Here is a 16,344-nt window from a genome sequence, read left to right as displayed (position 1 = left end):
ACAAGTTATTTTGAAAACGGTCAACATATATAATGTTGGTGAGTTCATAAGCATGTTTGAATAAAAGTCTTTGTATCTTTTGTAAACCCAGAAAATCCGATATTTTCTGTAAAATGTCCGAAAAATGATGTGAAAATCGAGTATAAATGCATGTGTGAATTTCATAGTAGTAACATATAGAAATGCAGTTCAAATTTCTTTGTATTCTTTCTGTTGTATGTAAGTAGTATTTGAATAATGGTATTTCCCCAGAAAATCCGATATTTTCTGATTTATAAAAATGTCATGGTCCTTGCACTGTAGAAATGTTTTGTATCATTATGACTTACGAGTTTTTAATTTTCCGTAATGTCTTAATGGGAATAGATCTCTATATGAGTCGTTATAACCATACATGATAGTGACTGATTTGCCTGTCTTGGCATTTTTCCAAATGCCGAATTTTCGTTCAAGGTTTTGTCACCCTAGAATGGCCTAGTCTAACTGTAGCGAACAGATCAGGTGTGGGGGAGTCACCCCCGTATAGATCTATACACAAACTCTCGCTCTCCCTCTAGGAGACTCTGATTAGAACTACAAGCTACGGCCATACACTCAGTGGTGTCAACCGACACGTCTCACTAGATCCCATTTGTATTCACATGAATTTGTATAATGTTAAATGTATTTAGAAGTTCGATCATTAGATAATGTTTGAAATGATAAGATAAGGCCCAACAAACATGAAGAAAAGGCAATTATGGGTAAATTAGCATTTAAATGGCCCACTAAGGCCCAATAACATGTAAATGCTAAATTAGGCCCATTTAGCATGTGATTGGGTCACTTAGGCCCAATAGACATGTGATGAATACATTGGGCCCAATAAACGTGTAATTGGACCACGAAGGCCCATACATGTATAGCAATTACTAAGCCCAATAATCGCACCATTGTTGTATTTCGTTTGTTATAGTATAGTTTGTTAAGTCGTAATTCTATAATTTGAACTTAATTTTAATAAAACTTGCGCTTTAAACCTCTTAAAAACTAATTTGAGACATAAAGGCTTATTTCACAAAAATGTCATTTTTGGTCTATTTTAGTTAAAAATAACATTTTAGCCCATTAATTTATAAAAGTTCTATATTTTTGGCCCAAATGTTTAATAATTGACAAATTTGACCCAAAAATACATGCATTGGCGTTTTCAGCCCATTTTTGCAGAAAACTACATTTTAACCCATTTTTCGTGAATTTTACATTTTTGGCCCAATTTCCAAAAACTTTGCATTTTTAGCCCAATTTAGAAATAAATGTTATTTTCACCCCTAAAATTCGGTTTATTTACATTTATGGCTCAAACTTTGATCAAATGACATTTTTAACTCCAAAACTCTTATTTTTCGCAAATTTGGGCCCAAAACTGTGAGGCCCAAATATTAAGCCCATTAGGCTAAAATTTACACTTTTGGCCCTTTGAAAAGTAGGGTTATCATAAAAAACCATTTTTTATAAGTATGATCTGTTTGATCCTTATAAAACCGTAGATGTCACTTTTTGCTCTTATCTTTTGTTTTCTTGACAAATATGACCCTTAACAATATTTTTGCTTTAAATTTTCATATCTTAAACATGTAAACACTTTTAACTTGATAATATGATGTATAAGGTGTCTTAGTTCATGGATCTTTACTCAATGTTGCTTAAGATGTCGAGATGTGTTAAGATCTAACACATTTTTACAAAAATAAACTAAGAAATCACACATGACATGCATAAAACACATAGATCTACACATTTTACTTGTATTCTCCCCCAAAAATCATGTAAAAACCGAAAACAAGGGGGTATGAACTCACCTTTGCTTTGATGTTTCGGTTTTGAAGAAGAAATGAAGAGATTTTTGGTCCTAGCAACACCTTGAAGTAGTTTTCGAGCTTATGAAGTTTCTAAGAGTGTGATCATGGAATAAAGCTATGTAAGAAGGAGTTCTTAATGTTAAATTGAAAGGAGATGTTTGTGTTTGATAATAACTTACCAAGGATGGTGATTGTGGTGAAAAATCCTCTTGTAAACACCCTAAATCTCGAAACTTTGAGGGATGAAGGAGGAGTTGTTCTTGAGAGTGTTTGAGAGTTTATTTGAGAGAAATTTTGCAAGTGAAGTGTGTGTGTGTGTGCTCTTCTCAGCCGAGAGATAAAGAGAGAGAGGGTGAGGGGAGTTTGCATGGAAACATGAGAAGTTCCTAGTTATATGTTGTGTATTATGCATTGTTGTCCTCTAAACAATAATGATGTGTCATGGCTTGGGTAATTAGCCATTTCCTTTTTTTTACATATGGGCCGAAATGGGGCAATTATGGGGAAGTTTGGGCCTTATCTTGGTCCTTGCTCGAAATTATGAAGCCCATAGAGAGGTTTTCGGCCCATTGGGCCTTTAGGGTAGTTCACGGCCCAATAAAGTCCAATTAAAGATGTTTAGGGTCCATTGAGGCTATTGGAATTTGTTGTGGCCCAAATTGGCCCATTATGGTAAACTAATCCATTCTAGGCCCATAATGTCCCAAAATGTCAAGTTTCATGAAGGTGGAACCGTTTAGAGCCCAAATTAGGGTTTCTAGGCCCTAATTAGTCAACTTGGATATTTCTTGGTCCATTTGGCCCAACAAGAAAATCCTAGACCTTATTAGACTTGAACCGGGATTTTTAGAGTTTCAAACTCTTTGTTGAACATAAGAGGTGTATTTGAATGTGCATTAAGTGATATCTACATAGAGTACATGCTTTACAATAGTTGAATGATTACATGAGAGTAGAATTTCCTAGCTAAATTGCTAGTTGTGACATCATCCTCTTCTTCTTCATTGCTCGATGTACTCTACTCATAACTACCCTCGCTGTCAGGAATACCATCGTTGTCGTCTTCATGAATTTCACCTTCTTCATCAATATTATTTTCATTATCTGAACCGCTTCTTGACATTTCGTGATCATCATAATTGTCTGTATCGGCTGCACTTGGTATAATGATTTCATTTGATTCAACTTCATCTTCTTGGAAAACAACGTCTTTCTGAGGATGATTTTCATCGGTCCAACCACGGGGTTTAACTTTAAATACAGCGCACTAGTCTGAGTTGTTTGTTTTCGAACTTGGGTAAGGAATGTAACACACTTGAGTGGCTTACATGGCTAAAACAAATGGCTCGAACTTGTTGTATTTTCTTTTGACGTTTATCTCGACCAAGTTATATTGTTTGTGAACCTTAACTCCTATGTCAGGTGTTGGATCGTACCAATGACATTTAAACAAAACCGTGGTTTTAATTGGGTAACCAGGGTACTAGACTTCTAAAATTTCCTCTACCTTACCATAATAATCACCTCCTTGGCTAATAACACACAATCCGTTATTGGTTGTTGATTTGTTCAGACTATGCGCTTCTGTGTGAAACTTGTAACCATTGACAAAGTATACACTATATGATTTCACTTTTTTGAATGGTATTTTGGAAAGGTCAGCTATATACTTGTTGTTTATCGGGATCTTACGTGCCTATATGAAAAATGGTAAAACACTTAATTAGAGTTAATTATAACCATAACAAGAAATATTAAATTTTAAAAAATACAAAAATAACACCCACATAGTTTTGAAACCATACTGCAAAGTTCTTCTCAACTTCAGCTGCAAGGACCTGTTCATCCATATCCCCCATAAGTTCATTCAAATCTTCTTCAAATATTCTGTATTACCATTTTAATAACATTTTAAAGTTACTATGAATGTTATAAACAAAATCATGCAGGTAAATGTTATTCATAGCAATTACACAACAAATGATTATTATAATTAAAAGTGATGCATATATGTTACGTACCTGATGTAATGCTTGATCTTATCTTCGTTAAGGAGTATGTAAGTTTGGGCAGCATGCACTTCCTCATCAGACATCATTCTATTCGTGAATCTTCCATAATGACGCTCAGGATATGAAAATATATCTAACATGTCGTTGTTAGCATCCGCTTGCTCATCTCCTCCTCCATCATCATTTCGAGGCAACTTTCTATTACGTGTGGGGACACCAGTCTCGAAATAATGAGAGCAAAATATTGATGCTTCACGTAGCAAGTACGCGTTAACAACGGACCCTTCCACTCGAGCTTTATTTGTCACATCTTTTTTCAACTGATTTAGATACCTATAGTGAAGATTATTTAAATTAGCTTACAAAAATAGCAACATACGTTATGATGTACCATACAAAACTTTCAAATGGATACATCCACCGATATTGGACAGGACCGGCTATCTTCGCTTCGTATGGCAAATGTATTGGTAAATGTTCCATGGAGTTAAAAATACCAGGGACAAAGATGGTCTCTAATTTACATAGTATTATTGGGATCTCGGTTTCAATCCTTTCCATGTCTTTTGTTGTGATTGATGTTGTTGTTAATGTTTTGAAGAAAATACTCAACTCTGTTAATGCTTCCCACACTTGTTTTGGCAACATCTCACGAAATGAAATTGGCATCAATCTTTGCATAAAAACATGACAATCGTGGCTTTTCATTCCGAACAGTCTACACCCTGTTAAATCAACACACCTCCCCAAATTAGAAACATAACCATCGGGGAAACGCAATTTCTCCACCCATTGGCATATGACTTTCTTTTGATTCTTCTTCTGGCTGCTACATTGTCCTTTGTCTTCCCTTCCATTACAGTGTAAAAAAAGTTTTCAAATATATTTTTCACAATATGCATAACATCAAAATTATGTCTAATGAGGTTTGTTTTCCAATATGGTAAATCCCAAAATATGTTTTTCTTTTTCCAACCATGATCGCCACATCTTTTGTTTACATCATCAGCATTTAGTTCAGTTACTTTTACCAAACCTAATTGTTCAATCTCCCTTAAAGTTTGTACACCATTATTACTTGGAGGAGGACCTTCTATCACTTCACGATTCTTCTTGAACTTATTTTTATCCTTTCTATATAGGTGATTTACCTCTATAAATCTTCTATGGCAGTCAAACCATGACATCTTATTACCATTCTTTAGTCTGAATGCTTGTGTATGTTTCCCACAATGTGGACATGCTAGCTTACCTGCTGTAGACCATCCGGACAACATTGCATATGCTGTAAAATCGCTTATTGTCCACATCAAAACTGCTCTTAGATGGAAATTTTGTTTTAAAGATATATCATATGTTACTACACCTTCTTCCCATAAATGCTCCAACTCGGCAACAACTGGTTGCAAAAATACATCTATTTTATGCTTAGGGTTTGACGGTCCTGGCACAAGTGCGGTCAAAAACATGTAAGGCTCTTTCATGCACATAGAAGGTGACAAATTATAAGGTGTTATAATAATAGGCTAAGATAAATATTGTTTTCCAAATGCTCCATGTGGTGCAAACCCATCTGTACTTAGGCCTAATCTTACATTTCGTACTTCTGCTGCAAATGAAGGATGATTTTTGTCAAAGTGCTTCCAAGCTTTTGAATCGGATGGATGACACATTACTCCAGCATCATGTCCATGATTCTCGGAGTGTCATCGCATGGAAGCGGATGTGGCTTGTGAAGCATACAGTCTCTTCAACCTTGGAGTCAAAGGAAAGTAATGCATTTTCTTAAAGGATACGCGAGAACATCTGGCCAATTTTTTTGACCGTTTATACCTATCTGCATTGCAGAATTTGCACCGATAAAGATCTTTGTCTTGTCTCCAGTATATCATACATCCAGACCTGCAACAGTCAATTATCTCCACAGGCAAACCTAGTGCTTGTATTAACTTTTTGGTTTCGTATAAACTACCTACCATATTATTCTCCTCCGGTAACACATCATTTATCAACTGGCAGATAACGTCATAACTTTGCTCAGGTATGCGATACTCTGATTTTATATTCAATAATCTAGCTACAACAGATAGTTGTGTCACTTTTTACATCCAGGCCACAATTCTTTATCGGTTGCATCTAGCATATCAAAGAATTTTTTATCTAGTGCATTTGGCTCCTCTTCAGGATTACTATTATTTAAATCAGGAGTCATTGCATCTATGACCGTTTCTCTATAAGAACATGCGCCTTCACTAAAACTGGTGTTTGAATCATCCACCCCAAAAAACGTATTGTCATCATCAATTGATGTTTCGCCATGTTTATCCCAAAACCAATAATCCTTAACAAAACCAAATTTGTACAAATGATGCTTAACAATATCAACTTCTCTATATGGTACGTTACGGCATTTGATGCAAGGGCATTTGATTTTATCTTCGTCCATAAACCTATGTTTACTGGTAGCAAAATCTATAAAAATTTTCACTCCTTGTACGAAAACAAGGGATACACAACTACAATTATCTTTTCTTTCATACATTCACTTTCTACTTGGATTGTTCATTGTCTTTAATATGTAAAGTAACGTATAAATTTAAATAACACAATATTGTATGTTCATTAACGTTGATTTGAATACATATATGACATTTGAAGTAAATTTATAGTCACCATACAAACATCGCAAAGGTACCTTAATAGAATGGTTTAATTGAGATCGACACTTGAAGAACACATATGCAAACAAAGTGTGTATCGATTAGGGAACCTTCGACAACCCTTGATTTTAATGTGTTGGATGGATACTAGGTCAAATTGGTCGATATTATTCAATACTAGGTTAAAACCCATGTAGTATACGGGTAATGATAAATTTAAATAACATTTGTAATAAATATAGATATAGAGCTACTTAAAGTATAAATTCTATATACGATATTTTCCTTAATAACGACTTGATTAAACACTTATTTTTATTTCCATAGCAAAAATGACGCCTTTACTGTAGAGATTGCAAATAGACCAAAGTGCCCTTGAAATCAATCCACATATGTGATTAGTAAGGGTATTTCAGTCAAAACACATTATTCAAACAATATAACCTATTATAGGTCACAGTGGACTTTTGGTTAGTAAAATGAAAAAGAAAAAAATAACATACATATCAAAAGTAACATATATATATATATATATATATATATATATATATATATATATATATATATATATATTAACATTTAATAAAGTTAAAAGTATGTATTCTCATTACATCAAAATACACATACAATATGCATCACTAATTGTGTGAATCAAACAACTATCATATATATATCTACTCGAAACTAATGTCAAACATCCAAGCAAACTTAACGAAACATGCATCCCACAAACAAATATCACAATTCAACAACCAAATGTATTGATTCATAAAAGTTGTTCTATAACTGCTCACAGAAGGATGCTTTGCACAACTTCTATGTAAGCCATGGAACTTTATCTCCTTTATTCTTCTTACCAAGTGGTTTTGAACCTTGTTACATGTATGTATTAGATTCCAACTTTTTCTAGTATTAATGTAGGCATTATTTAACATGATCAGAGCTTCTTGCTTCCTTTCAATGCCTTCTGCCATCAACATCATTCCCAGAACGAAGATCGCATCCAACTGCCCTTAATCGGCTGCATCTTGAAGCAACTGTTTCCCTGCTATTTCTTCCCCTATCATAAAATACTTCGCCTGACATACAATAAGTAATCATACAATTTAAAAAATACAAATATAGAAAACTAGCTGAATTCACAATTATCCGATTGCTTAAAAAAATAGTACCATTCCATCGTTGAAGAGTACGTGTGGGTTGTTCAACTTTCTGCATTTGCTTATGACTTCATACTGTTGAACACTTAATGGACGAAACCTTAATCGATTTGTGTCTATGGTTTTATATATTGCGTCTGATGTTACAAAATTCCTAAAGAGTTTGCAACTATAATTCACAAATCAACACAAAATTCATATATTAAACACTAAAGTAAGTATGTACACAAGTTTAACAGAAGTAATGCACATCATACTTACACTAACTGGCACTTAAAAGCATCGATTGGTGAATTTCCCCCAACCTTAGTTACTATTTTTTCGATCAAGTGCGATGGCAAAGCAGTGATCCTTGTTACTTGTTATCTTGTTTGCATTCTTTCTGAAGAACAACTCGCTGCCATTATGTTGAACCGTGTCGAGTGTAATCCAAATTATGTACCAACAACGATTTTAGGGTTTATTGATCAACGTGCAAAAATTTTGAGTGTTGGGAATGGATTGTAGTTGATCTATCGTCGATAAACTGAAATGACGGGATGACTCTGACTACAAATTATGGCGCCTAAGTGTTTAGACTATGAATTGACATAATTGCCCTTGAACGTAAAAAGGTTACTACGTAAATGGTTAGGGTATTTTTGTCAATACCTAACAGGCATTTTTGTAAATAAATTGAACAATTTAAATTTAAAAAGATGAAGTTAAATAAAATTATTGATTAAATTAAGAGAGACGAATTTAAATAAAATTATTGACATAAGTAGGATTCGAACCTGCGACTTCGGGTAAGAAGTAAGACGCGTTTGCCAGCTAAACTAAATTAACTTTTGTTTATTCAAATTGAAAAACCATAATATTATGCTCAATAATATTGCAACCCATATGTCATCCATGGGTATACCATGGACACCATAAGCAACTACCATGTTGACCAATGACCCATATGTCATCCATGGGTATACCATGGACACCATAAGCAACTACCATGTTGACCAATGACCCATATGTCATCCATGGGTATACCATAAGCAACTACCATGTTGACCAATGACCCATATGTCATCCATGGGTATACCATGGACACCATAAGCAACTACCATGTTGACCAATGACCCATATGTCATCTATGTCATCCATGGGTATACCATGGACACCATAAGCAACTACCATGTTGACCAATGACCCATATGTCATCCATGGGTATACCATGGACACCATAAACAACTACCATGTTGACCAATGACCCATATGTCATCTATGGACACCATAAGCAACTACCATGTTGACCAATGACCCATATGTCATCCATGGGTATACCATAAGCAACTACCATGTTGACCAATGACCCATATGTCATCCATGGGTATACCATGGACACCATAAGCAACTACCATGTTGACCAATGACCCATATGTCATCTATGTCATCCATGGGTATACCATGGACACCATAAGCAACTACCATGTTGACCAATGACCCATATGTCATCCATGGGTATACCATGGACACCATAAACAACTACCATGTTGACCAATGACCCATATGTCATCCATGGGTATACCATAAGCAACTACCATGTTAACCAATGACCCATATGTCATCCATGGGTATACCATGGACACCATAAGCAACTACCATGTTGACCAATGACCCATATGTCATCTATGTCATCCATGGGTATACCATGGACACCATAAGCAACTACCATGTTGACCAATGACCCATATGTCATCCATGGGTATACCATGGACACCATAAACAACTACCATGTTGACCAATGACCCATATGTCATCTATGGACACCATAAGCAACTACCATGTTGACCAATGACCCATATGTCATCCATGGGTATACCATGGACACCATAAGCAACTACCATGTTGACAAATGACCCATATGTCATCTATGGGTATATCATGGACACCATAAGCAACTACCATGTTGACCAATGACCCATATGTCATCCATAGGTATACCATGGACATCATAAGCAACTACCATGTTGACCAATGACCCATATGTCATCCATGGGTATACCATGGACACCATAAGCAACTACCATGTTGACCAATGGCCCATATGTCATCTATGGACACCATAAGCAACTACCATGTTGACCAATAACCCATATGTCATCCATGGGTATACCATGGACACCATACGCAACTACCATGTTGACCAATGACCCATATATCATCCATGGGTATACCATGGACACCATAAGCAACTACCATGTTGACCAATGACCCATATGTCATCCATAGGTATACCATAAGCAACTACCATGTTGACCAATGACCCATATGGCATCCATGGGTATACCATGGACAGCATAAGCAACTACCATGTTGACCAATGACCCATATGTCATCTATGGGTATACCATGGACACCATAAGCAACTACCATGTTGACCAATGGCCCATATGTCATCCATGGGTATACCATAAGCAACTACCATGTTGACCAATGACCCATATGTCATCCATGGGTATACCATGGACACCATAAGAAACTACCATGTTGACCAATGACCCATATGTCATCCATGGGTATACCATGGACACCATAAACAACTACCATGTTGACCAATGACCCATATGTCATCCATGGGTATACCATGGACACCATAAGCAACTACCATGTTGACCAATGACCCATATGTCATCTATGGGTATACCATAAGCAACTACCATGTTGACCAATGACCCATATGTCATCCATGGGTATACCATGGACACCATAAGCAACTACCATGTTAACCAATGACCCATATGTCATCCATGGGTATACCATGGGCACCATAAGAAACTTCCATGTTGACCAATGACCCATATGTCATCCATGGGTATACCATAAGCAACTACCATGTTGACCAATGACCCATATGTCATCCATGGGTATACCATGGACACCATAAGCAACTACCATGTTGACCAATGACCCATATGTCATCCATGGGTATACCATAAGCAAATACCATGTTGACCAATGACCCATATGTCATCCATGGGTATACCATGGACACCATAAGCAGCTACCATGTTGACCAATGACCCATATGTCATCCATGGGTATACCATGGACACCATAAGCAACTACCATGTTAACCAATGACCCATATGTCATCTATGGCACCATAAGCAACTACCATGTTGACCAATGACCCATATGTCATCCATGGGTATACCATGGACACCATAAGCAACTACCATGTTGACCAATGACCCATATGTCATCCATGGGTATACCATGGACACATAAGCAACTACCATATATATTAACATGACCCGTACGTCTTTTGTATATATATTTCGGTTTAAACATAAAAGCATAAAGATGTATAGTTTATTAATGTTTAATCCTCGTTTATAATTTTAAATTAAAATTATACTATGAACACATCGTTAGTCTATGTTCTTTCTTGACGTTAGCTATATGTATATACCCTATCTATCAATCTGTAACTACTTTAATAAATTTGAATTACTAAATATTTAGCGGTAATTAGCACAGTTCAAATTTTTGATTAGCGGAGGTTCAAAATATTTCGCAATTCCTTTCCCTGCAACCTACACATGTTTAGGCTGCATATTAGGGTAAGTTTACTGATTAGAAATAGGGTTTACATTTTCTGTAATCATCATCTCCGGCGGCTAATTGATCAAAATCTTTGTTCATTATACGTTTGTGCACTGACTTTGGCGATATAAGTTGTCACTCATCTAAAATTTATTTTTGTTTAATTTACTGTTATCGTGATGATCGATCGTTTTTTGTTCTCTGATCATCTTCATGTATATTGTCATCTTAAATTACAAGTAAATTGGTTTTGATTGTATTCAATAGTTTGCATGCATAGTAATGCCTTCATATATAATTTATTTTTATTGTTTGTGTCTCTATTGTCATCAGTAGTTTATCATCTTTAATACATTGGTATTGACTACAATTTTTTGTTAATTTTTAAGCAAGAAAGATGTCGAACTCGAAAGCAAAAGGAGCATCCGGTGTGAAGCCAACTAAATTCATTGCACCACAGGTTATGAAACGCAATAGGATTTCAGCTGCAAAATTCGTAAACAAACAGTTACAAGATGAAGAAATCGACTTCCCAATACCAACAACCACATCCAAAGCACCTATAACATCTACCAACAAAACCCCTAAACCTATATCATTAACATCACCCATGACTACCACTTCCTCGACATCACTTACAACATCCACACCCTCCTTAGAAAATATATCTAAAACTTCAGAAACTGGAATAATACAATCCTCAACACTTACATCAATAACCAAAACTTCAGCACCTACATCATCTAAACCATCCTCAACACCGACACCCACTACCACATCATCAACACCTATATCTACTACCACAACCTCAAAACATGCATCTACACCACCATCCTCCACAACTACAGTAACTACCACACCCTCCTTAAGTAAAGGAACTACCACATCCTCAACATATACGTCTATCCCAACACCTACCCCAGAATATACCCCATCAACAACACCTATCCCAGAATCTACCCCATCACCAACACAACCAACCATGAATGGATCTGTAGTGGAAAGTGTAGAAGGTGAAAACAATTCCTCTGAAGATTGTGGACCAGATGGACGTTTAACTGTTCATGTTTGGAAAAAAAACGTGAGTTACCAATCAAATTTTAATTATAACTTTTTCTATGTATAACCTTTTATATATCAATTCATAACTTAACACATCACATGATTAATTACTTGCAGGCTAATGCCACCAGGCCCTTGTGCACACTTTATTAGTCGGTCCTTTTTTACAAAGAGTAGATCCAGAAGGGTACGCTTGGGGAAAAGTAAGCAAAGAAATGCGAGAATTATATTGGGAGGAGTTTCAGGTAATTAACTATATGTGATAAATTGTTGTTTGGTAAACATTTACACTTAAACTTATGTTTATATTGTTAATGTGTAGAAAAAATGTTGTTGGGATGAAACAATAGACTCGCAGGTGAGGCAAGCTTGGGCAAGGAAAGCAGCACAAAGTTATGGTCAATATCTCTTCAACATGCGGAGCCCAAAAAGAAACAAACATGGCTTTAAACCAGCTCATATTCCACAGGAAGTCTGGAACTCCTGGAAATTAAAATGGAATGCAGAAGAATACAAGCTAAAATCTGAGCAGAACAAGAGAAATAGGCGTAACGGTGTGGATGATGGAGTAGCAAAACCTACACATAACGTTGGATCCGCAAGTCATTTGAAGATAGCTTCTGATTTGGTGATTTTTTTAATGGTACATCGTATCAATGTTTATATATGTTTATCTGTATGTTTGACATTTTATATGGTATTTATGCAGAAGAGGAAATTAGGACGTGATCCACCCCATAGTGAATTGTTCCTGTATACACACACGAAGAATCACGATGGAGTCACCTTCACAAATGAAAAAGATAGACAAATTCATGTAATATTCATTTCAGTGTTAAACTTTTATATTGTAGCTACTCCATAATATCATTCATAAATTTGATATCTTTTAACTTATATTATTTTTATTTTGTAGGCGGCCTATACAGAAAAACGGGAAAAGTTGGAAGCTGAAGGTGTTGAATTTGAGGAGGACAAGCTATTTTATTCTGTTGTTGGTGGTCATGACAAAAAAAGAAGACTTTATGGATTAGGCTTTTTTGTAAAGGCGGTTCCCAATAGGAACGGTAAAACGGATGTATGTTACATTCCGGAAAAAAATGATGAAATAGAAGAAATGAGGGAGCTTGTTGCTGAAAAAAAACAGCAAAACGAAGAGCTTAAAGAAATGATGAACGCCCAACAAGACGAAAACAAAGCAAGGGTCGGGCATCTTGAAAAACAACTTCAAACAGCATTGGATCTTATTAATGTCTTTACAAAACAACAACAGTGGTAGGTTGATATATGTTTATTGCATATTATGTATTTTAGAGTAGCAACTTTCTTTTTTCCATATAATAAATAATTATTGTATTATTTTATGATATAATGGTTTTGATTTTTTTGTTATTCTTTGTTTTTCATATATTACTACAAAATAATTTGGATATAATTTATAAATCAATTATCCATCGGTCCATATGGAATCTGGTATGTAATATACACCACTAAAATTGCTAGGGATTCATGACCACGGAATTTGCTAGGAAGTCATCAAACGGAATTTGCTAGGGATTCATGACCACAGAATTTGCTAGGAAATCATCAAACGGAATTTGCTAGGGATTTAGCACAACGGAATTTGCTACGGAATCACCACCACGAAATTTAGTAGGGAATGACCACCATGGAATTTACTAGGGAATGACCACCACAGAATTTACTAGGGAATGACCACTACAGAATTTGCTAGGGATTCATCACCACGGAGTTTGCTAGGGAATCACCACCACAGAATTTGTGACGGAATAACTACCACGGATTGTGCGATGGAATCCTACTACGGAATACACGACGGAATACCACCTACCACGGATTTCATTCTGTTGTCACATTTGTGACGGAATTATCGTTTTCGTTGCAAACCCTCGCTATGGCGTTTTTAGGGACGGAAATAGGTCGTTGCAAATTCTGTCGCTATTCGTCATTTGCAATGGAATTTCAGCTTTTAGCAACGGATTCCTTCTATAGCAAAATCGCGTTTTTCTTGTAGTGTTAACATTGTCGAATTAAAAATGAATTTTGTGCATTCATTTCAATTTTTCGTCTGAATTATGGATTTTGAATGTGTGTCTTTTATACTACAGTTTTATGGGTGTATTATATAATTGTTGAACTTTGTGATTCGTAATTTGTATGCTTATTATTCAAATTTAGAAATTTTAGGTTTTTATGGCTTGATATAATATGTTCACCAAATCTATTCCACAATCTCCTTTATGAGATTTCAAATACAATTTCATTATTACATACAACTCATCCTATAACCATCTCACTTTTTAAGTTTTCCCTTAGTTTTCAATCCGATCAACTCACTGCAGTTGTAGAATACCAACATTCATATGCACATAACTTGAATACGTCACGTAAGTCCATAGAATTTTTGCCCCATTGATTATGAATAAGTTTTTTTTTGTAATTGTTAATACATCCACCAGCAAAATGATGATTGCCTATTACAAGTAAACAAAAACTTACAATCATATTTATTAAAGCATGAACCATATTTGCAACTAACTTTTTTTTAGGACAGAGACCATTCCTGTAATTGTAATTTTATTGTAATTTTTAAACAGGGAGTTTTTTCTAAGTTTTTTTTATAACAATCGTTTGTTCATTTGAACTGTTTTGGCTATTAATTTGGTTGGTTTGTACCTGTTTTGTTGTAACAACCCAAATTTTCAAATAGAAAATTTCTTTTAAATATTAAAACCCATGTCATTAATTATAAATTCCAATCATAATTTACTTCTCAAAAATCCATTACATCGATTAATTATTCAAAAGATCAAAGTGTCCATAACAAAATGATGGAGAGTGCGTGTTGCGCTATCATGTCAGGCCCTTACCCTTTGATCCAGAAGTACCTGAAACAATCAATAAACTATAAGCTAATGCTTAGTGAGTTCCCCATAACATATCCCATATAAAACCACATAAGTCATGCATACTAACATATAAGGATGTCATGGAAACCCTCCATGGTCTTATCCAAGGTGCCATGGGAACCCCCACATGGTCCTAACTAATTGTCATGGGAACCCCCACATGGTATTGACTAACTGCCATGGGAACCCCCATATGGTCTTCATGTACATACATAACACATTGATAACACATTCGCAAATAACCACTTTAGCTAAATAACATGGGTCGGCCTTGGTGCCTTCGACCCATTGATATGGTAAGGAGACTCACCTCAATACTGAACGATAGTCGACTAGGTTTGAACTCCGAATATCAGCTCTACACAAACCCTAAAACAAAAACAAGTCCTTAAATACAACTCAAATGCCCCAAAACCCCTTATAGGTCAAACTTGGTCAAAGACTAAAGTCAAAAGTCAAAGTCAACGACCTGAGTTGACTCAATTTGTCGAGTTGTCCTTCAACTCGTCGAGTTCTCCACTAACTGCACGAATCGGGAAAAATCCTATCAACTCGTCGAGTTCACTAATGAACTCGCCGAGTTGGTCAGAAATCCAACCTCTTTATGCATTAAGCTACTTCCATCGAATCCAGGGACTCCCAATCTCAGATCTCTTCCAAAATGATGTCTAGAATGGTAAAGTTTCCAACTTTACCCTTAAGAACCATCCATAAAGAGCCAAACTCAAACCCTAGGCTCATTAGAGTGAGTCTTAGCCCATTAATCCCTTAAACTCTCACAACATAGTCCCAAAACACAGATCTGGAGTCCAAAGGTTGGAAAGTCATGTAAAGTTTCCAACTTTACGTCCATGCAAGCTAGAAATACACTCTAGAGCTTAATAAAGTCTTAATGAGGGACTTATTGCATGAATGGGACCTAGAAACCAATAGAGTTTGCAACTCTAAGCCAAGAGAAGTCATGAAGGGGTCAGATCTAACATAATAACCCCTGAAACCTTCAACATCTTTGACACCCCAACCAAATTCCCAAAATCATGCTAAAACTTCAAACAAAAAGATCTAGATGATAATAAGGCAAGGTGTCGACTTTA

Source organism: Lactuca virosa, chromosome 8 (genome assembly GCF_052849685.1).
Source record: "Lactuca virosa cultivar CGN04683 chromosome 8, Lactuca_virosa_CGN04683_v6, whole genome shotgun sequence".
NCBI classification, from domain to species: domain Eukaryota; kingdom Viridiplantae; phylum Streptophyta; class Magnoliopsida; order Asterales; family Asteraceae; genus Lactuca; species Lactuca virosa.
The sequence above is the reverse complement of the archived record's forward strand: the minus strand, read 5'-3'. Positions refer to the sequence as shown.